General features: G+C 51.0%; 1 long non-coding RNA gene across 2 annotated transcripts in view; it reads right to left on the bottom strand.

The window, feature by feature from the left end:
- LOC110578932 overlaps window positions 1-21,991 on the bottom strand; it is an 84,776-nt gene that overhangs the window by 22,158 nt on the left and 40,627 nt on the right. The window contains exons 1-2 of one of the 2 annotated variants that reach the window (XR_002480209.1): window positions 5,519-5,593; window positions 4,776-4,925 (exon numbers count right to left, since the gene is read on the bottom strand). This is a non-coding gene — a long non-coding RNA (uncharacterized LOC110578932). Of the gene's footprint in view, window positions 1-4,775; window positions 4,926-5,518; window positions 5,594-21,991 lie in introns of those variants that run through there. The other variant, XR_002480210.1, reaches the window with a different exon arrangement.

Raw genomic sequence — 21,991 nt, 5'->3', positions numbered from 1 at the left:
CCCTGGCCAGGGACAAGCTGTCGTGAGTACTCAAGGCACCATCATGATCAGCCAGATTGGAACGTTCTAGAACACCCCTCTTAGAGGAGTTCACCTAACAAGGCCTGTGCCAGGTCCATGATGAAAGGTGCTGCTGACCTCAGAGCTGACCCCCTCCATGGGAAGGGAGGCCATAGTGGGGAGCATCTGCAGATTGGATATGCTCCATCGTGACGAGGCCACTCATGGCATCTCGAGAGGGGACGCCGTGCTCTGATGTGAGGGGACAGGGGCATCCACCTGAGGGAGGCATCCTCTCCTTGGGCACGGAACTCCTCCCACACTCCCCAACCCACACCAGGTTCTGAGCTGCCTATGGGGAGGGACCACGTCCCACCAGGTCTGCAGTCCGTGCCTGGCACAGACTCTCGGTAGGGCAACCTTCTCACTGGAGGACGGGCTCTGTAAGGACAGTCCCCATTTTACACCTCCTTCCAACTCCAGTGCCCAGCACAGACCGACTACAAGACGTGCATTCAGTCAAATGTGGTACGAAAGAACAAATGACTCTCCTCCATTCCCTTGGAGTCAACTACTCAATCACCGAATCAAGGGCCATGCTGAGAAGCACGACATACTGTAGCCGATGCCCTAGAGGAGCAGGCTGGGAAGCCAGACACAAGCAGAAAGAGACAAGGCCTGTTCCGACTGGCCCTCCAGGAGGCATTCAGACGGTGTCTTTCCGACGGAGCAGTTGACTTCCAGGCAAAAGAGCCCAGAGGGAAAGCGAATGATGGAATGGAATTTGAGCAGAGGCAGGGTTTGGGTAATCTGAGGGGCGGCCAGTTAGAGAGAGGGGACCCCCTCACTCACTGAACACCCGTCACTGGGCAAGCCCCAGAGAGACTCTTCTCCGAAGAACCCTGGAGCCGGACCTCACGGCCCACATCACAGTTGAGGACACTGAGGTGCAGCCTGGTTCAGTGACTTGCCCACCATCACAGAGCCAGGAGCGGGTAGAGCTGGGGATGAACCCAGCCCTGTCTGTGGTCCCCTCAGAAGGAGGCACGACAGGATCAGGTACAAAAGTCAAAGAAAGATAGTGGTCAGTTCAAAAGACAGAGATGAACCCCGCATGAGAGGCGTCTGTCATGAGGTGATGAGCATGGAATCATAGGGTGGGGTGACCCTGAGGTGGGCTTTAATAGATGCTAGGAGGTCTGACCACCTTTGATCGGAGGGCCAAGGACAGAGCTGTGCTTTCGGAATCTGGACCTGGCCATCAGGAGGTGAGGAGAGAGACTGGAACCTCAGCACGCCCCACCAGAGGGCGGGACTGGAGAGGCGGGGGAGAGACGGAAGGAAGCAGGACTTGGGGCCAACAGGAAGGAAGCGAAGCAGAGGCAGGACTGCGGGCTGGAAAGGGTCCAGGGGGAGGGAGAAACCACTTCTCCTTCCCTTTCTGATGATGGCAAGATTATGACTGCACAGCAGGGCTGCAGAGGGCAGGACTTCCCAAAAATCGGGAGGGGAAGAGTTCTGCGCATGTGTCCGAAACAGAGGCTGCAGTCCCCAAATCATGTGGTCACCTCTGACCTCTTCTACCCACCCTGGAGCTTCATCTGCAGTGTGCTCTGCACTCGGGCCCTCGGAGACCCCGCAGTGCCCCTTCCTCCAGATATCAAGGCAAAAGAGAGGCACAGAAATCACGGAGATCCAAGGGTCAGTGGCCAGAGACAGCAAGAAAGGCGGTGTCACCCCATGCTATGGGTAGAAACCCACGCACAAGAGGCAAATAACTTGTCTAGTACCACACAGTGAGTACTTGCCAGAATCAGGAATCAGACGCAAGGCCTTCGGTGTAGACCTTGCCTGAATCCATATGGGACCCAGCAGGAGGCGGCGAACGAATACCCCGACCTTCCTCCCTTCCTGCCCACCCGCCCCACCTCCCAAACAGAAGCCAGAGGGCCCAGGAGCCCCGTGCGGCATCCATCCTCTGGCACCCACACAGGACAGGGTGGACGGGGTGGGGGGGATCTGGAGGAGGACAGGGAGATCACCCAGCACCTCGCCACTCCCACAGCCAAGACTGTGGTGGGTACTTGGGCCTGAGCTGCCTCCCCTCTGCAGAACCCTGGGGCAGAGGCCCCAGGCCTGGGCTCTGCAGCAGGAGGCCACCTGGCTCTCTGTCAAGGGTAAGGCCCCACATGTGCCAGGACTGTCTCCACCCACAACTGATCCAGCATCTTCACATCCCCTCCTTCCTTCCGCATTCACACCCCCTGCCCTGCCCCACCTCGAGCATATGCAAAAATCTCCCAAGGGCCTGCTTCCAACGCCGCAGGGGAAGGCTGGGCGCGGCTGGTCGTCCCGTGGAAGAGATGGGGGCCCACCGATGCCCACCCTGCGCCCTGGCCCGCCCCCAGCCTGCCTGCCAGCCCCGCACACTGAGGCCTGGCTGCCGGTAAAAAGAAAGGGCTCCTATCTCTGATTCCTCAGGGCCTCTGATAAGAAATGTCATCCCTTGCTGGGTAATATTACCCGCCCGATAAGAATCTCTATCAAGCTCAAACATATGGCTGGCTACAGAACACAGAGCCCAGCAGAGCAGGATAATTTATTTGCTTAAGCTGAAAGCCCTGGGCGGCCGAGAGAAGTACACTGCATAAAAGAGGAAGGAGCCAAATTATAACCTCTCCAACTTGCATGGGGATTTTCAAGGGGAAGGCTGGGGCACCTGAGGACAACAGGGGGCCCTCCTCGCTTTCCTCCCAACAGGATAAACACTTTCCCCTGGTCTTCCTTCAAAGGGCACTTTCACTTACGCTAGCTATCACAGCTAATCCTCAAGACAACCTCAAGAGAAGCATTTTTAGCCTCCTTTTGCAGATCAGGAAACTGAGATTCAGCAAGGTTAAGTAACCTGGCCAAGGTCACACAGGCAGCCAAGCAAGAGCTCAGACTTGGACCCCAACAGGCCTGACTCACCAGTATGCAGCTGCTGGGACTAAATTAATCAACGTGGTCCAATGTGCCCAACTTAACTGACAGGGTCAGCTACTCATTACCGTCTCAAAGGTCCATGGCAAGCCTCTCCCCCTGGTTGGGTCTCTACAACCTGGAATGAGGAGGAAGCCTGGCGGGCACAGAAATTCAAGGGAGAGAGTGGGGGGCGGGGGGGGCGTGTTCCGGTCAGGGGACAGGCAGGAGCAACAGAACGTGGTAAGTGTGGGCACAGTAAGGATAGGCGGCTCATTGGGGAGAGGTGGCTGTCAGCACACTCTACACTCTTCCATGCCCCCCTTGCTTCAGCAACACTGTTAAGGCTGATAATGCTTTTTGAAAGTGAGTATCACTTTAAGATGGTTCCACATTACTTCATAAAGCCACTCATTCTTTTTTCCTTTTTAAAGATTTTATTTATTTATTTGACAGAGAGAGACACAGCGAGAGAGGGAACACAAGCAGGGGGAGTGGGAGAGGGAGAAGCAGGCTTCCCGCCGAGCAGGGAGCCTGATGCGGGGCTCGATCCCAGGACTCTGGGATCATGACCTGAGCCGAAGGCAGACGCTTAATGACTGAGCTCCCCAGGCGCCCCAAGCCACTCATTCTTTTTAACAGCTGCATAGTATTTCATTTCAGGACACATCATGGCTTCATCAACCAATCCCAAACTGAGGGGCTTTAAAAAGACTGTCTCGGGCGCCTGGGTGGCTCAGTTGGTTAAGCGACTGCCTTCGGCTCAGGTCATGATCCCGGAGTCCTGGGATCGAGTCCCGCATCAGGCTCCCTGATCGGCAGGGAGTCTGCTTCTCCCTCTGACCCTCCCCTCTCTCATGTGCTCTCTCTGTCTCAAATAAAAAAATAAAATCTTTAAAAAAAAAAGACTGTGTCTCATAAAGACACACGGACAGGTGAAGCACAGAGTTTGCATAGGATACTACAACGGTAGATACCTGTCGCACACTTGTCACAGAAGGTACAACACCGGGAATGGATCCTAATGGACTAGGCGCGGGGTGGGCATCGGCGGGCCCCCATCTCTTCCACGGGACAATCCTATGGACTCTGGATGATAATGACGTCAGTGTAGACTTGTCAACTGTAACAAGCATCCCACTCTGGTGTGGGATGCTGATGGTATATACATGGGGACAGGGTGGATATGAGAGCTCTCTGCATTTTCTACCCAATTTTTCTGAGACCCTACAACTGCTCCAAAAAATAAAGTCTGTTTAATAATAATAAAAACCAATCGATCACACAAGTGTGAGTCACAACTGGCTCAATTCTATTCTGTTTACTATTGACTTTCTTTTCCCCTGAGTTTGGGTCATACTCTCCTGCTTCTTTACATACCCAGTAATCTGATCAAAAACGAGGCATCGGATGTCAATAAAATAAATAAATCGTCTTATCATTTGCCATTTCTGAAGGTGCTATTCACACCATCTGCACCTGTGTATGTGTTTCTCAAGGAAAAATTCCTAGAAGTCACCCAGTGCCTTATAAACTCGGTATTTCCTATCCTTCTCATTCAGCAAAGTCTCAATACTGAGCCTCGACAAGCCGGTGGCTCCCTGCATGCCCACCCTCCTCAGGCCTTGGTGGGACTCTGCTAAAAGGACCTTACTACTCCGTGTGAGCAGCAACTGCCACTTCCACAAAAGCACATGAAGAAACAAACATACTTCACTTTTGGTCACCAAAAACCCACTCTTCCTGCCCCTTCCTCCTCCGGACCCTGGTGACTTCATTCTGGAATCAAAGTGAACACTAAGCAAGACACCAACCTCTCTTCATTCAGGCCATTCCTAGAGCTGGTCAGCATTCTTCTTTTCCTTCTGGGCCCTGAGATGTTCAAAAATGCAGATAGCCCAAGGCTGGAGAGAGGCAAATCTCCACCGGAGCTCAGGACTCTGCTAAAATCACAGCCTGACAACCTAGGAAAACACAGTAAATATCAATTATGCAATTTGGAGCCTGAGGCACCTTGAAGAAAAGCATCTATTACAAACAAAATCCTCTGATAATCAGAAGATAAAGAACACTTATCTCCCTGGCTGAAATGAAGAAGAACCTAAGGTAAAGGAGGTCATCCTACCTGGGAGAGGTTGGTATCCACTGAAGACCACAGTGGATGCTGAGGGGTGCACAAACATGAGTACAGCAGAACCCCTCCCCGTCCTAAAGGATTCAAGACCCACCAAGGGTCCCGAGAAAAAGGCTGTGATCCATGTGGTCATAGAGGGAGGGACCAAGAGCTTTGGGAACAAAGAGGAAGCAGGCACTGTGTCTTGCACAAGTTAGAGAAGAGGATATTTGAGCTAGGTATTGAAGAGTAGGGGGTCACCAGGCAGAGAAAGGGGAGGGGACTTTCAGATGTCTTAACATCATGTGTGACATGGAGTGTGAAAGAGTGGCCAGTGGCCAGGCGGTAAAGGGTAGCCCTCATGCTATGTTAAGAAGTTCCACTTTTCCCTACAGATGCAAGGGGGAGTCAGAGAGACTCCTGAGCAGTGGAGTGACAGATTACCTCTACACCTCATCAACACCATGAAGGGACCCTTGGCCACAGGGGACCCAGTGTACATGGTTCCCAGGTCATCCTGCAAAGCAACAGACACAGTGGTCAAACCAGTAGCCTCCAGAGCCAGCAATCTGTCTTCAAATCCCAGCTCTGCCACCACCAGGTTGCGAAAGTGGCTTATCTAGTCCAGTCTTCCCATCTGTGAAATGGGGGTAATAGCAGCAGAGGCTTCTCTTAGTGCTAGTATGCGGATGGTGAATTGGATAAAGTTGATATATGTAAGGCACTCACACCAGTGTCTGACGCATGACAGGGGCACAACATGTGACAACTGGGGGGGGCGCTGCTCCCATCTTCCCTTTCGCCCCGATTTCCTCTTTCAGCACTGTCGTTTCTTCTGAACATGAGCTGCCCTGAATCTGAGCAAAGGTGAGCAGGTTTCAGTCCAGGTTTGCTTTAGGAGGGCTGCAACTCTTGTCTGAAATAGACTTTGAGGACTGCTGGCTTCTCATGAGCTTCCCAGCATCCCAGTAGCAGGTGACATCTAAGACAGTGGCTCTCAACACTGTTGCATCGAAGATTAATCTGGGGAGATGTTACAACCTCAATGCTCAGGCCCCATTCCCAAGACAGAATCTTTGGGTTGGGGCGGGGGGGAGTGGGGTGGGGTGGGGAAAGGCAGGTATGGGGAATTCCTGCAGCGAGATTTTCAAATTCCTCAGGTGAGTCCAGCATTATACCCCATTTGAGAACAACTGATCTAAAGGCCGAACTGAACAAGGTAGGGAAACATGGCAATGTTCTGGAAAGTGCTGCCACCCTGAGTTGGGTGATCTCCAGAAGGCACCTGGCTCCCTAGGTTTCTGCTTCCTCATGCACAGGGCAATGCCTGGGCACCTTACCTCTTCCTGGGATGTCCCACTGAGCTTGCAAATGTGAATGTGAAAGTGCCCTGGATCACTATGATTGTGACAGAGCTATCAAAACTCTTCTGGAAATAAGCAAACCCATGGAATACCAACACATACAACCATGTAGGGACATGCAATGGAAAAAGCCTTGGTTAGGTGCACAGAGCTGGTAACCAGTTAAGGTCTCTCGCTAACCAGAGATGTTACTAGCAATCCCATCCTTTTTGTCTTCAGCTTTGTCCATGGCAGACCAGGGTTAAGAACTGCCTTGCCAATCAGACAAGGGGTCTGTGAGGTGCACACAGGAAGACACAGGTCACACTATGAAGGGTCAGGCTACTGTAAAGCATTTTTATTTCACATTTTCTAGGTCCTCCAGGCAACATGGAAAGTTCCAGAGAGAGAGAAATGCCCCCTTCCACAACTGTTGTAACGGAGAGTAGGGAGGAGACAAGGAGCAGTGCCGGCCACAGGAAAGCTTTCTTCGCGGCAGGCTGGAATGGAACCTGTCAGGGTCCAAGTGGGGATCAGTGATAGGCCAGGAGAGCAGGGTGGGGCCGAGGGCGGCTCCAGGGAGACGTTAAGATAGGAAATGCTATCTGGGAACAATGGAACCACCATACCGTAGTCCTGGCCTGGATCTGACAAGCGGGGATAAGACTCCAGGAAACATGTCCCTCGACAACTGGCCAGAAGTGGCCCCAATAGACCACTGGCCTATTACTTTGGTTTTGCATCCATTCATGCATGCACCCTGCAATGGGCATACATCCACCATGTACCAAGAACTGTGTTAGAAGGTGGGGATGCGGGGTGCCTGGATTGGGGGGGGGGGGTAGGTCAGTCAGTTAGGTATCTGCCTTCAGCTCAGGTCATGATCCCAAGGTCCCGGGATTGAGCTCCGCATCAGGCTCCCTGCTCAGTGAGGAGCCTGCTTCTCCCTCTCCCTCTGCCTGCATCTCTGCCTGCTTGTGCGCTCTCTCTAGCTCTCTCTCTCTCTCTCAAATAAATAAATTTTTTAAAAAAGAAGAAAAAGGTAGGTATGCCAAGATGAATAAGACCTGGTCTTCACCCTCAGGAAGGACAAAGGACAAAGACAAGGCAAACAAAGAAGTAACATTTAGGTACAACACTATGGCAGCGTGTTGTGTATTTCATATTTAACTTCTCAAATCCTCAGCGTCCCCTCCAAGTAAGGTACTAGCTCCATTCTACAAATATGGAACCTTAGGCTTCGAGAGGCTGGTTACTGGACATGGATCACACAACAGTTAAGAGGCTGGGCTCCCGTCCCGATCCAGAACACTCGGGCTCCTTCCCCCACAGCTTAGTTCGACAACCCAGAGAATCAAAAGGCAGTGATCTTTCTCTCTCTCTCTCTCTCTCTCTCTTCTCTCACACACCTCTTCCAGGCACAATGTCCGAATTTGGAGAAAGTTTAAGCACTGTAAGAAGCAAACAAGAAACACAATTAGGCACAGCACGCAGCCTACGCTTATGGCTCAATAAATACTTACGAATCAGAATCCAAATATAATAGCATTGGAGAAGCAGAGCAGAGGTGCGAGGTGTTCGGGACGTCGCAGACCCGGGCCTGAATCTCAGGCTCAGGATTTACACCTCCCTGAACTTCAGGGGCCTCGTCTTAAAAATGGGAATAGTATAACCTACTAGAGGCCGACTGGGACGAGGTCCACACAACGGGGACAGTCTCCTGCCCTCAAGACCCCTGCACCCCGCCTCGGGCTTGGGGGACATAGAACAGCAGGTGTCCCGCACAACCAGGAGAGAAGCTGGCCAGTGTCAGAAGCTCCCGCTGAGTCTGGAAACGGGCCCCACGCGAGGTGCCCGACGCCTTCCACACAAGCCCGCTTCACCCGGACTCGGCAGCCCTCGAGGAAGGGGCACGTGCTCACTCCGGGTGCTGCATCTGCGCCAGGCCTGGGCGACCACCCCGCGGAAGCCTCTTAGGCAGGCTTCTTCTCCTGACAAGTTCACACTCCCTGGTGAACAGTACTCAGAAAAGCTGGGGTACAACCAAATGGAGGTGCTGGGGCAGGTACAGGGAACAGCTGCCCCAAGGGGCTCTGACTTAACCTTGCCTGAGTCCTCACCGTCCTGTGGGCACCAGTTAGTTTTTATTTTGTTTATTTTACCAGCAGGGAGGCTATCCCGGTTTGAATTACAGAATAGAATATGGCTCCAGATTCGACAACTGCTAGTAGCTGGGTGGTCTTAAGCTAGTGACTTTACCTCTCTGGGCCTGAGTCTGGGCCTGGAGGTTATCTTGAAAAATAGACACTCATCTACTCAAGAGATATTTACTAGGTCCCTACCTGTGCTCCAGGGAATACAACCACTGGGCAAAATCAACAGAAATCTCTTCATGTGTGGGGCTCAACAGGGATGGGGGAGGCAGAGAGCCGACAAACAAACAAACAAGAGGGTCAGGTGGTGCTGAGTGCTCCAGAGATCCATCAAGAAAGAACGGGAATGGGAGATGGGGCGTGAGGTGGGTACTGTTTTGCACGCACGGCCAGGAACGGCTTCTGTGACAAGGAGCCATCTGAGCTGCGTGTACTCTGTGCAGGCTCGGATCCAGGTAAGGACAGGTGTGTCCCATGGACTAGCTCACTCCACCCTCTCCAGCACCCCTAGAAGGAAGCCAGTGCCCCTCTCCCCACTTTACACAGGACAAAGCTGAGACAGAGAGGTACGATGCCTCGCCCAAGGGGACGGAGGGGGATACTCTGAAGCCCAAGCTCCAAATGGCTTATGCTAATTCTTCCATTCCCAGAGCTCCGTTTGTGGGCAGCTGATGCTCTGGAAATGATCACTGATCACCGTCAATACGCCGCAGAGAAAGAAGAAGGTAGGGCGGATGAAAGGAAAAGCAGACGTGGCACCTGGCACAAAACGTAAGTACTACATCCATCTGGAAGAACAGGAATATTGATTGTAGGCTCTTCTCCCTCTCTGTCTGTCTCTGATGGACACACTGCCTTCTGTCTCTTTTTATACTCATTTTTATGTAATTTCCTCAAGGAAGAAGGCCTGAGGCCCTGTGTCCATTTTAGACTGACTTCTGATTCGCAACTTTGTTCCAGGTTCTGCTCTCTCCTGTCCCAAAGGAAAGGGCCCTCCCATCCAGGCCATGAGAGCACCTTCTCCTTCCCACGGCCATCATTCCAGAGCCAACCCTGGTGTAATTCTGCTCAAGCCACAGCGTGGAGCAGTGGGAAAAGGGGGAGGGCGGGCAGCTGGTGATGGTCCTAGAAGGTCCCAAAGATGCAGACAGGGTCATATTGATCCAAAGGCTGACTACTCCTTTGAAAGATCAGCTTCTACCTCAGATTCTCACACTCCAAAAGGCCAGAAAGAGCTTCTTTAAAAACATTACTGAAGGGCGCCTGGGTGGCTCAGTTGGTTAAGCGACTGCCTTCGGCTCAGGTCATGATCCTGGAGTCCTGGGATCGAGTCCCACATCGGGCTCCCTGCTCGGCAGGGAGTCTGCTTCTCCCTCTGACCCTCCCCCCTCTCATGCTCTCTCTATCTCATTCTCTCTCTCAAATAAATAAATAAAATCTTAAAAAAAAAAAACAAACATTATTGAAGAACTTGCTCTGGGGATTCACCATGATGTGCTTCTTCTCTGGCTTCCTATTGGATTGGAGCTCCTGGAGGCCAGGCCTCAGGATTCTGCCCCTACACCCAGCACCTGTAGGCCCAGCATGTTTGATGAATGAATCCACGGGATGGATGGAAGCAAGGGAAAGAGAAAAGGAAGAAGGGAGAGAGGGAGGGAAAAAGGGAGGTGTGAATTATAGGGTAAAAAAAAAATGCCTATTAGATAAAATCATGTGAAGTAGAGATAAATGGGAGAAGGGAATAAAAGCAAAATGGCCATGGCACAGTTGAAAAAAACTATGGAATACTATGCAGCAGTTAAAAAAGAACAAGGTGTGTGTGTGTGTGTGTGTGTGTGGTGTGTGTGCACACATACACACGTACACGCACACACACAGAGACGTACGCACACACACAGAGACATACACCCACAAAAGACCTGTAAAAGATGTCGTTCAGTGAAAACTGAGTATATTGAAATACTCAATTCTCTGCAGCTCATAATGCTACGCAGTCCATGCAGCCAGACCCAGGGCGCTGGCTGGAGCTGGCCATAAATCCCAAGGAGATCAGCTGACCCAGCCCACTGCCTCAGGCTGACATTTCCACCCATGATGAAAGAAAAGGCCATGCCCTTTCTTCAGGGCTCTAGGCAACAGCAATCTTGTGACCCAGCTTCCAGTCTTGCTTTGCTCCCCCAGTTCCTTGAAAATACTTGTCCTGGTTTCAAGACAAAATAACTCAAAGGAGCTTCATTCACCTGCAGGCCCCCCACCTGCCTGTGATAACTCATGAAGGACAATGCCCTCACATGGAGCTGTAAACTGAAGACCTAAGGGCTCTATCTGGCTACAGGTTTCACCCAGGGAATATTGTAAGTATTTCTGAATTCGCTGTCCCCACCTAAAATTCAGGAAATTTCATTACATTACATGGTCCAAAAATTAACTGGGCAGCCCTGGTCCCACACACACAGTAGCTAGCTGGGTAGCTGGGTGCTGAGAGGGGTGGGGAGCCCCTTATTCAGGGCACGTACCCTCCCACCGACCACCATCTCATCCCTCAGAGATCACCTAGCCCAAACTCGTCACAAAGAATCGCTGCTCAGAGAGGTGAGGAGACTTGCCCAAGTTCACACAGCAAGCCAGGGGCAGGATGGAAACCAGAACTCCATATTCCTCACACAAATACCTGTGTCTCTTTTAGCTGCCAGTTTGAACCAACTGCAGCCTTAGAAGTTAGATGATCCATTGACATCTGGCTAGAATAAGGCTTCTAGGGTCAAAGTCCAGCTCAGGCAGAAGTGATCCTCCTATGACACGGTGACCCAAACACACCATATCCTACGACAAGGGGACCCAAACACACGATAATCAGCCTGGGCCCGGTCATCTGGACGACTCTTGCTCAATGTTATTCTTTGCTTCATGGTTTCCACATCCAGAGAAACAATACTTCTCTAAAAATCAATTGTCCCCAGCAACCCACCTACAGAGTTCTTGGAAAATATGGGTTAAACATTTTGCGGCACACACACAAAAAAACAAGGAACAAAAAGGGTGAGGGAAATTCATCAACATGGCCCTGCACTTTTCATGATTCACACCAAACGTTTTTCAAGTCACCAAGTTCAAATGACCCTGTCCCTTGGGGCTGCAGAACTATTTTTACCAACACTTGCCAGTAAGGAGGCTCCACATGTTTTAATAAATGGAATTACTCAGTATCAGGAGACACAAAATGGCTTCGAGAGGGTGGGAGGTCAGGGGAACTGAAAATGTCCTGGAAGGAAGATGCCGGAATAATCAATTTCTGACACAAGAGAAGGAACAGCCGGGTGCCATGCCACAGCCCAGAACATTGGAGAGGCTGACTCATTGCAACAGAGCAGGCAAATAAATAGGCGGCCCCACTGGGATCATTTCCCGTTTCCAGAACAAATAAGGTGATAGAGGGCAGCAACCAGTCCTGGAGGATGCTGACACATAGTAAGTGCTCAGTAAATATTACACACACACACACACACACACACACAGTTTCTGAATCTCCTGACTTGTGTCGGATAGCCCAATGGTCTGTTCCTCTCCTTATAAGCACTTGCCCTCTTGGGGATCACACCAGTCTCAAGGCTTAAATAATAGGACTCCAAAATACATATCCAAGTATTATCCTTTTACTCCATGCATTAGTCCGGGTTCTTCAGAGCAACAGAAATATAAATAAGGAATTGGCTCACCCAGGTATAGAGGCTTTCAAGTCCAAAATCTGCAGGGTCGACCAGCAAGCTGACTGGAGACCCAGGGAAGAGCTCATGTTGTTGTTTGAGACTGAAGGCCACCTGGAGGCACAATTCCTACTTCCTCGGACCTTCAGTTTTTTTTCTTAAGGGCGTCGACTGATTGGGTGAGATCCACCCACATTTTGGAGGGTAAGGTGTTCTACTCAAAGTCTGATGTCAGTATTAATCTCATCCACAAAAATACCTTCACAGTCACATCTAAACTGCTGGGTTTTTTAAAAAAGATTTTATTTGTCAGAGAGAGAGAGAGCACAAGCCTGGGAAGCGGCAGGCAGAGGGAGAAGCAGGCTCCCCACTGAGCAGGGAACCCGATGCAGGGCTTGATCCCAGGACTCTGGGATCATGACCTGAGCCGAAGGTGGACGCTTAACCGACTGAGCCACCCAGGTGTCCCCTAAACTGCTGTTTGACCAAATGTCTGGATCCCATGGCCTAGATGACTTGACATGCATTGTTTAATTTAATTTAATTTTAATTTTATTTTTTAAATGTTTTATTTATTTATTTGAGAGAGAAAGAATGAGACAGAGAGAGCATGAGATGGGGGAGGGTCAGAGAGAGAAGCAGACTCCCCGCCAAGCGGGGAGTCCGATGCGGGACTCGATCCTAGGACTCCAGGATCATGACCTGAGCTGAAGGCAGTTGCTTAACCAATTGAGCCACCCAGGCGCCCAACATGCATTTTTTTAAAAAGATTTATTTATTTGACAGAGCGAGAGAGAGCATGAGTGGGAGGGGCAGAAGGAGAGAAGCTTCAAGCAGACTGCCCTCTAAGCGCAGAGCCTGAGGCGGGGCTCAATCCTAGGACCCCGAGATCATGACCTGAGCTGAAATCAAGAGTCGGACGCTTAACCGACTGAGCCAGTCAAGGAGCCCCTTGACACTCAAAATTAATCTTCACATTTCAGATGCATATATCCAGCTACTTCCTGAATCTCTCTCTTTGGATGTCTGATGAACATCTCAAACATAATGAGTGGAATCCTACCTGCAAAAGAAACAAAACAAACATTTCCCAAACCCTCACTGATCCCCTTAAAAGAATAAACAGAAACTTCACTCTACTTGCTCAAGGTAAAACCCCAGGACCATCCTTTATCTGATACTCTGTATCCAAGCCATCAGCAAATGCTACCTTCATGATACATTCATATCTGATGGCTTCTTGTGATTTCCTCTGCTACCACCCCCACACACTATTTGTCATTCCTTCCCTGGATTTCTGCAAAAACCCTGGGTTTCTGCCAGAGCCTCCTAACTGGTCTACCTATTCCCACCTTTGCCACCTTCAGTCGATTTTCAGCAGAGCAGCAGAATGAGCCAGTTAAAATGCAAGTCAGGTCTGCTCAGCAGCCTCCAATAGCCCCAACTCAACAGAGAAGAGCCAACGTCCCTGCCCCAACCCCCTCTGGACCATTTCATCCCTGAGTCTCTTCTGCTCTTTGTGGCTAGCCTGCCTTTTCCCCGGGGGGACGCCTGCCCATCTCACAGTGCCCACATGGGGCATTTCCTGAAGCTCAGCCAGCACCACCCGGCCTTAGAACCCAAGCGAGGGCCGTGAAGGCATTAGTGCAGTAATCTGAGGACAACGCAGGGTGGGAGCAATGCGTGGGGTTAACTAAAGGAGAGGAGGGTACAGGCGGGGATTTGTGTCTTTGAAAGACTTCCAAAGGCAGCTGGTGGGGCTTGTTCTCTGAAGTGCATTTGTAAAAGAAGAATCAGGTGGCTGCCAGCTAAGGAGAGGTGGGTGGAGGGCGGAAGGGGGAGAGGAGGAGAGGTGAGAGCCAGTACAGGGGCATGGCTATCTCTGAGTGCTCGCTGCCACACGATGCCATTTCACCCATCCCAGGCTGGAGGGATCCAGGCAACGGAGACAGAAAGGAGACGCTGTATTTGGTGGCCAGAAAGCCACCCAGTGGCCAAGAGGATGGGCAAACGCATGGTACCAGTGGGACGGCTTGGCAAGAGAGCCGACGCCCCCTCCCCATCCTCCCGTGCCCCTTCTCCCTCTGAAAGAATCTGAGGACAAAGGTTCAAAGGCTGCAAGGTCCCTTCTGTGTTCGGGAGGCCTTGGCTGAAGACTTTTGGGGAGGGAGAGCGGAATCAACATCTTTCATCCTGCAGAGCCTGAGGCTGCCTTCGGAGGACCAGCCCAGCTACTCAGCAGGGCACTTTGGCAGGGAGGTGAGGTTCAAGGTCCCTACAGGGCCTTCTCTCACTGGGCCCAGTGAGAATGACCCTCATCACCTCTCAGAAACGCCTCTCGGTTAGCAGGACACTGTCTGCTACAGAGCATGCTCTAAGCCACGAAAAGTCTGTCCCTAGAGACGCAACTGATGGGAACCGGGCTCTGTACGCAACGATCCTGAGGGGCCCAAGCTAGGGCCGAGCGGGAACACAGGGCCGGCGAGAGCGTGACCTGATTACTCACAGGGTCTTGCAATTCCAGAGACTACCGCCCTCGAGCCCAGCAAAGGGCTGCACCTCTGTCTTAGCACTTAGCACTGCCGGGAGTTCAACTGTTCCTCTCACAGCCTCTTCATTGTCATCATGGGTCCCGTTCCTGTAGTGGCCATGTGCGCTCCTCCCCGCGGTACCCTCGCACCCTGCGAAGTACCAGCCCTGTGGCGAACGCTGAATAAACATGAACTGAATAGGGGCGCCTGGGTGGCTCAGTTGGTTAAGCGACTGCTTTCGGCTCAGGTCATGATCCTGGAGTCCCGGGATCGAGTCCCGCATCGGGCTCCCTGCTCGGCGGGGAGTCTGCTTCTCCCTCTGACCATCCCCCACATGCTCTCTCTCTCTCTCATTCTCTCTCTGTCAAATAAATAAATAAAATCTTTAAAAAAAAACAAAAAAAACAAAAAAAACATGAACTGAATAATAACACACTCGGGCAAATGAGAGGAAGACAGGATGGAGACTGCTGGAGAAATCTGGAGCTTTAAGGAACCGTCCATAGACATTGGATCCAAAACATGATTTCAGACACTGAATGGAAGTTTATAGCAGTGATTCCTCAATGGGGGTATTTGGGCTGTTTCTCAACTGGTCAGAAATTCTACTGGAAGCTGCACCTTCCTTTTCAATAAGGCCACAGAGAGCCCCCCAAATGTCAAGCTTCTCTGCTCGATCCTGGCCAGAATGGTATCAACCCAGTCTGGTGACAAGGATCAGAAACCCCAACGGGCGGATATTTTTAGGTAAGAAAGCGGGTTTTAGGTAAGAAGGTAGGCAAACGATTACCTGCCAAGTGAAGTTTGTTTAATTGAAACAATTCTCTTGCAAGGAGGGTGAATCAGCAAAAGGGATTTCTGGAGTTGCAAAGGTGGGGCCTTGCTAGGCTAAACCAGGGGTTCTTAATGGAGGATGCTGTTGCCCCTCACCCCCCAGGGAACATCTGGCAACGGCTGAAGGCATTTTCGATGGTCGTGACTAGGGACTGCTGCTCAGCGTGTACAGACTAGAAAGGAAGGGGGAGCTTCTGGCAGACTTTTTGACCAACTGAAAATCCTTGGCCTTTTATATCCTTCTATTCCAGAACCAGGCATAGGCCTGGGCTCACAGTAGATGGCCCAAAAGTATGTTTTGCGTGCCTGAATACATGTATGATAGGGTTATTATAGAATCAAAAGGGATGATGAGTAGGAATGGACCCATCCAGGTCCCATGTGAAAAAATAAGTCATCTATCTACATACACGCTAAGCAGTGGTCCTTCGGGGAATAGCACTGGTGGTCAGGAGCAAAAGGAATTGCTTTTGCTTTGGGCTCTGTTACGGGTTGAACTGCATCCCTCAAAAAGATATGTGGAAATCCTAACCCCAAGTACCTATGAATGTAATCTTATTTTGAAATAGGCTCTTTGCAGATGCAATCGAGTTGAGATAAGGTCATAGCAGATTAACGTGGCCCTAAATCCAGTGACGGGTGCTCTTATAAGGAGAGAGAGGTGCAGAGACTGTTACACACAGGGAAGAAGTCCAGGATGAAGACCACAAGCCAAGGACCCTAAGCTACAGGATTCCTAGCTACACCAGAAACTAGGAAGAGGCAAGGAAGGATCCTCCTCTAGAGCCTTCAGAAGGAGCACAGGGTCTCCCTAACTCGATTTGGGACTTGATTTGGGACTTCTGGCCTCCAGAACTGTGAGGGGATAAATTTCTGTTGGGTAAGCCACCGAGTTTGTGGTGCTTTGTTATGGCCACCCTGGGAAACTCATACAGGCTCTAACATCCTGACCGGATCCTTTGGAAGAAAGGAGAGGGGAGAGTCAGCCAGGATTCCTCTACTAAAAGTTCTTCTTGTAAGGTAATGATCCTGGCCCTCATCCCCTGGCTGAACCACCTTCATCCTCCCTTGTGACCCCAAGGACCAGATGTCCACAGACTCCAGTGCCACTTAAAAATCCAGAGTCTGGGCAGGGTGGGCAACTGCCAAGGGCTAATGAACACACAGCCCCAGTGCAGTAAATACCGCTGGATGACTGATGGACCCATCAGTTAGTGAGATGGGTGAGCATGGAGGAAGCTCTCTGAGTTAATTAGCGATCACCTTCCCGTTTACGATCAGCAGGGATTTTCAGATGGATACCTAAGACAACCCTAACTGTATAGTACACTCAGTGGATCTGCTCGCGGGCTCTCTGTCGGGGGGCATCAGGGTAGCTGCAGGGCCGAGCGTCATGGTGGAGAAGGCTGGGGAGCCGCCCGCTCAGGCAACATTTTACAGTGTGTATTCACATCTGTGCCCCATGCATTATGACGACATCCGATTACAGAAATGCAGAGGGGCGGGGACCACTCCCACACTTGCAAGCTGCAGGAACTCAGCTCTGCGAGGTTCAGAGCTCGCCCAGGGTCCCACGGTGAGTCAGGGGAGTGGGAGCTTCGAAGGAAGGCTTCCCATTGCAGGCCCACGTTCCTTCTCTCTAGCACTGCACAGAGTAAGCGAGATGCATGGCGGCGGCTAACGGACTCTTCGATGTTACGACTGCATGACCATGACATGATGGAAATCATAGCAGGAAAGCAAAGCTCACCCGTATTTCCCATCACGCTGGCATAAAAACTTGACATTCCCGAAGCGGCCTTTCTAGAACTCATCTACGTGCATACGTATTTTCACATTGTGCTCATTTGAGATTATGTGATTTTGCTTGCATCACTCAGCATGTTATTTCAAGGATCTCATAATGCTCATTTGGCATTCATTCAACCAATTTTATTTTACACCTGCTATCTGCCAGGCACCTTCATGGGCAGTCAAGACAAAATGGTGAGCAAAAAGGACACTGTCCCCACCAAAGAAATAGTGGAAATAGGAAATAGACCTTAATTAAACAACCAAACAATGAAATTATTAGAAACTATGGTAAGTCGTATAAAAAGGCAAAGCATCGAGCTCTAAGAAAGCTTGTAATAGGAGCTTCAAAATGATAATTTTAAGGGTCTCATAATATTGGACTAGGTGGGTAATCATATTTATCTAAACAGTCTCCATGTAATCAAGTTTGGTTTCAACTTTCTATTATCATAACTAAAGTTACCCTGAAATATCTGGAAATGAAATATCACTATGTCTTACCATTTACTTGAAAATATTTTAGAAACAAAAAGATGAAGTAAACAAAGCAAAGGTTTATAACTGTTAAAACAGGGCAAGGGGTGTATACAGGTGTTCATTATAGTATTCTCTCTACTTTCCTAGATGTTTGAAATTTTCCATAATTAAAGGTAAAAAAAAATCATGATTTAATAGACATTTGCACAAAATAGGTTTTTTTCTTCCTTTGAATTACCCCTTAGGATACTGAGAAACGAGGTAACTGGAGTGAAAAGATGCAGACACCATCAAGGCTATTTTTGCATACTTTGCTAACAAAACCCATTCCAAACATTCTACCAATTGCCACAGGCAGCCCAAACATGCACCTGCTGTCCTCTGGCCTCATTAAAGCAATGGATGGCAATGTTTAAATTGTTTCCTCATTTAATTAGTGTAAATAGGCAAGGTCCGTTGTATGTTACATTTCTCCCATTTTCCAGTTAAGCATCTGAACTGCCTTTTATAACATCAGTGAGCTGCTTAGAGTGCAGAAAGGAGGGGTCTGAGGAATCAGGAGGACCCCAGTTGAACCCTAGCTCCTCTGCCCCTTAGGTAAATGCTTTGGCAAATACTTAAGTGTCCAGGCTTGGCATTGCTTCACCTGAGAAACAGGGGTGAAAAGTCTGCCCAAGAGGGGGAGGCAGGGCTTAATGGGACAGCCTGTGGGGAAGGCCCTGAGACAGCCTGGGGACAGAATGGATGTTCACTGAACCGCCTGGTGCCTTCTCCGTCCTGGAGCAGACTGCGCCCCACTTCCACCTGCCAACAGAACCTCACTGCAAGCCCTGATCTCAGGCTCTGGTGTGACCACAGGCAAGTCAGCCTCTCTGTTCCTCAGTTTTCCCGTGTGCAAGCAGCAAGAATGATTACTCACCTCTGAGAGGATGTGCAGGATTAGAGGAGAAGACGGTGTTACCCAGTCACAGCCCTCCGGGGCATAATCTGTCAAATGGGCACAAGGGCTCCAACTTCTCAGGAGTGTGGCCACCACAGGGCGCCCCTGAAGTGCTTGGTCCTGAGCAGCCTGAGCTCCACCTACTGCCCAGGGTTCCTCAATTCCTGCAGTTAATACCTCCTCAATACCCCTGGTATGAGAAAAGGGGTCCAGGCAGCCCGTTGCCAAGTGAGAATCCCGACAGGGGGTCTGCAACTGACAAAACCAGAGCAGCATCAACGCCAAATGTCCCAAGGAAGGAGCCCGAACCCAGGATACCTGGATGGCCTGCGGTGACTCCACACACTCGATGAGGGGAACATGGGAGGGGTGAGATACATTTTTACTCAATAAAGGAGCTTATTATATTCAAGAGTAGCTTAAAAGGAAAAAACTGGGGATTTCTGTGAATTGCACTACCCCGGGAGGATCAGGGGCCACTGACCGGTCCAGAAAAACCCACAACTCCTGCTGGCCCTACCATCCCCTACCAAAAGGCCCAGCCCAGAAGCCTCTCCGGCTGTCTCCCTGCACTGGGGCAGCCCTGCTGATGAAGGAGGAGGCACAGGGCAGGGACGAGAAGCTTTGAAAAGCGATGGGCCAAAAGGCCCCTCAACCGATGAAAGGTGGAAACAGACTTGAACCAGGGCTTTGGGACTCCAGGGATCTTGCTCTGAACCACTGAGCCACTGGGGCTCCTTCACCACCATACAGTACGGCAGTGATCTGTTGTACGAGTTTCCCCATTGCTACTTTAACAAATTACCACCAACATCATGGCTAGAAACAGCACAAATTCATTCTCTTACAGTTCTGAAGGTCAGGAGACCAAAGTAAGTTATAAGGCGCTAAAATCAAGGTGTCATCAAAGCTGGTTCCTTCTGGAGGCTCCAAGGGAAAATATGGTCCTTATATCTTCCACTTCTAGAGGCTGCATGCATTCCTGGGCTCCTGGCTGCATCACTTCTTTCTGTTTCCATGGTCAGGGGGTCACATCTCCCTCTCTCTCCCTCTCCTAAGGACACTTAAGATTACACTAGATCCTCCTAGATACGCCAGGATAGTCTCATCTCAAGATCCTTAACTTCACCGCTTCTGCCAAAATCCCTTCTGCCCTATGAGGTGGCAGGCACAGGTTCCGGAGATTAGGATGTGGAGATCTTTGGGGGGCTGTGATGGAGCCAACCACATGTGCTGAGCTGTCTTTCTCCCGCACCACGTGTCACTCCTCCTATCGCCAGCACATAGCATGGTGCCCGCCAGACAGTACGTGCCCAGGAAATGCAGAAGAAGAGAAAGCAGGGAAGAAAAAGGGAGGGCCCAGGGTGGGAACACAACCCTAAAGTCTTGCATCATCCCTGAGCCCCCCACAAGGGCGAGAGGGAAAGGAGGCTTCACTAGCAGGTATGCGTCCACTGGGAACACGTTATCAGTTGCAAAGCACCAGCACCTTATTGGCCCGAGGATGGACTCCCCCGTGCGCAGTGTGTTTCCCTGTCCCCGTGTGTTCCCACAGCTATTGCTGTCCGCACAGCGGGTCAGCAGGCAACAGGCAGCTCCTTTCCTGCGGACCTGCTGGGAATCCGGGCAGGGCTGGGGTAGCCAGCTGGCTCACTGCTGTGTTCTGATGACGGCACTTTCCCTGCAGAGAGAAGACACCACCGGAGAAGCCTCCAGGTAACCGGACCTTGGCCACAAAAAGCTTTGGTTGCCAACCCCCGCCCTCCCGCCTGCCAAGAAACCGTAGAAATGGTTCCTTCTCAGGGAAAAGACCATGACAATGATAGCCACTGCTCACGCCTGAGCTTTGCAAACAGTCGTCTCGATTCTTCTCAGCCAACAGGGTGAAAGGAAACGTTTGTTTCTGTGCTCATTTTACAGGTGAGGAAATAGAGGCACAAGGCAAAAGTCACCAGCTGGGAAAAAGGCAGATAAAGGATTCCTGAGTCTCGAAGTCTCAGGCTGGGCTCTTCCGACGTGGGCACAAATCTGCCAAGCACGGGGGTCAAACCGCGTCCCTGGGGCCACAGGCTGTGTCCATAGCTGGTACGACAGGAGGGCTTTCCAGCGTCTGACGCAGAGCTGAGGGATGCGGACCCCAAGCCCTCTGCTGACCTGAGGGTATCCCATGTGCAGTCACACTCATGTAGCCACTCTGCTCACCAAGGTGACGTCCATGTGTGCTCAGCATGCGGGCGGCCCCGGGGACAGAGAGATGATGGAACCACCGTCACTGTCCTCAGAGGGCTCGGTGGACACACTCACACAGATAAACCTGACCAGTGCCGGCAATGCTCTCTGGACCCGGACGGCGTCCTGCTGAGGCTGCGCTCCTACACGGAGGCTCCAGCTGCGGGGGTGAGGAGAGTCTCATGGAGAAGCGGACTCTGCTGCAAGGTCCCGAAGGATGAAGGGGAGTTTTCCAGGAATAAGAGAATACTAGAGTTCTTACAGATGGAAGGGCGTGCTCTTTATAAACGTTCAGCTCACTGGAAAAAAAAAAAAACCTGAGTTGATGTTTGGCACAGACTATGTACAGAGTGGAGAGAAGGAAGGGAAGAAAGAGGAGGAGGAAGAGGAGGAGGGAGGGGGAGGGTCTCTTGTTTCGACCTCTCCCATGTGAGGCTCCGCACTTGGCCTTTATCAGGCCAAAGGTCAAGGCAAAAAGAGGAACAGATGGTAATGCCTCCTACCGCCAGGGAGGTGAGCCGGCAAAGTAGGTGGCTGCCCAGCCTTCCAGTCTGGCCTCCCAGCAATCACCCCCAGACACGCATCTTGGTCTGGGAAAGCAAGCAAAGCATGGCGAGGGGTCCAGGGCAATGGGTGGAGGACAGTGCCCCTCGGGGAAGAGCCCCTGAGACAGAGGTCAAAGACAGCATCTGGCATTTTTACTCCTTGGGACTCTGCCACGAGTGAAGGGGGTCAAAGGAGGAGGGGCCACAACTCTAACCCTACAATGAAGAGTCCCTTCCTTTGAAGCCATCTTCAGAATCAGAGCCCTGACTTGGTTTTGATCCTCAAGGCTGGCAATTCAACCAGTGAGGCCCCAGCCCGGCACTGTGACTATTTTACGGCTGAAGGGCCTCGCTGCTCCATGACACT

This window comes from Neomonachus schauinslandi, chromosome 4 (assembly GCF_002201575.2).
Source record: "Neomonachus schauinslandi chromosome 4, ASM220157v2, whole genome shotgun sequence".
In the NCBI taxonomy this organism is placed as follows: domain Eukaryota; kingdom Metazoa; phylum Chordata; class Mammalia; order Carnivora; family Phocidae; genus Neomonachus; species Neomonachus schauinslandi.
This window is presented reverse-complemented; position numbering and strand designations above follow the sequence as displayed.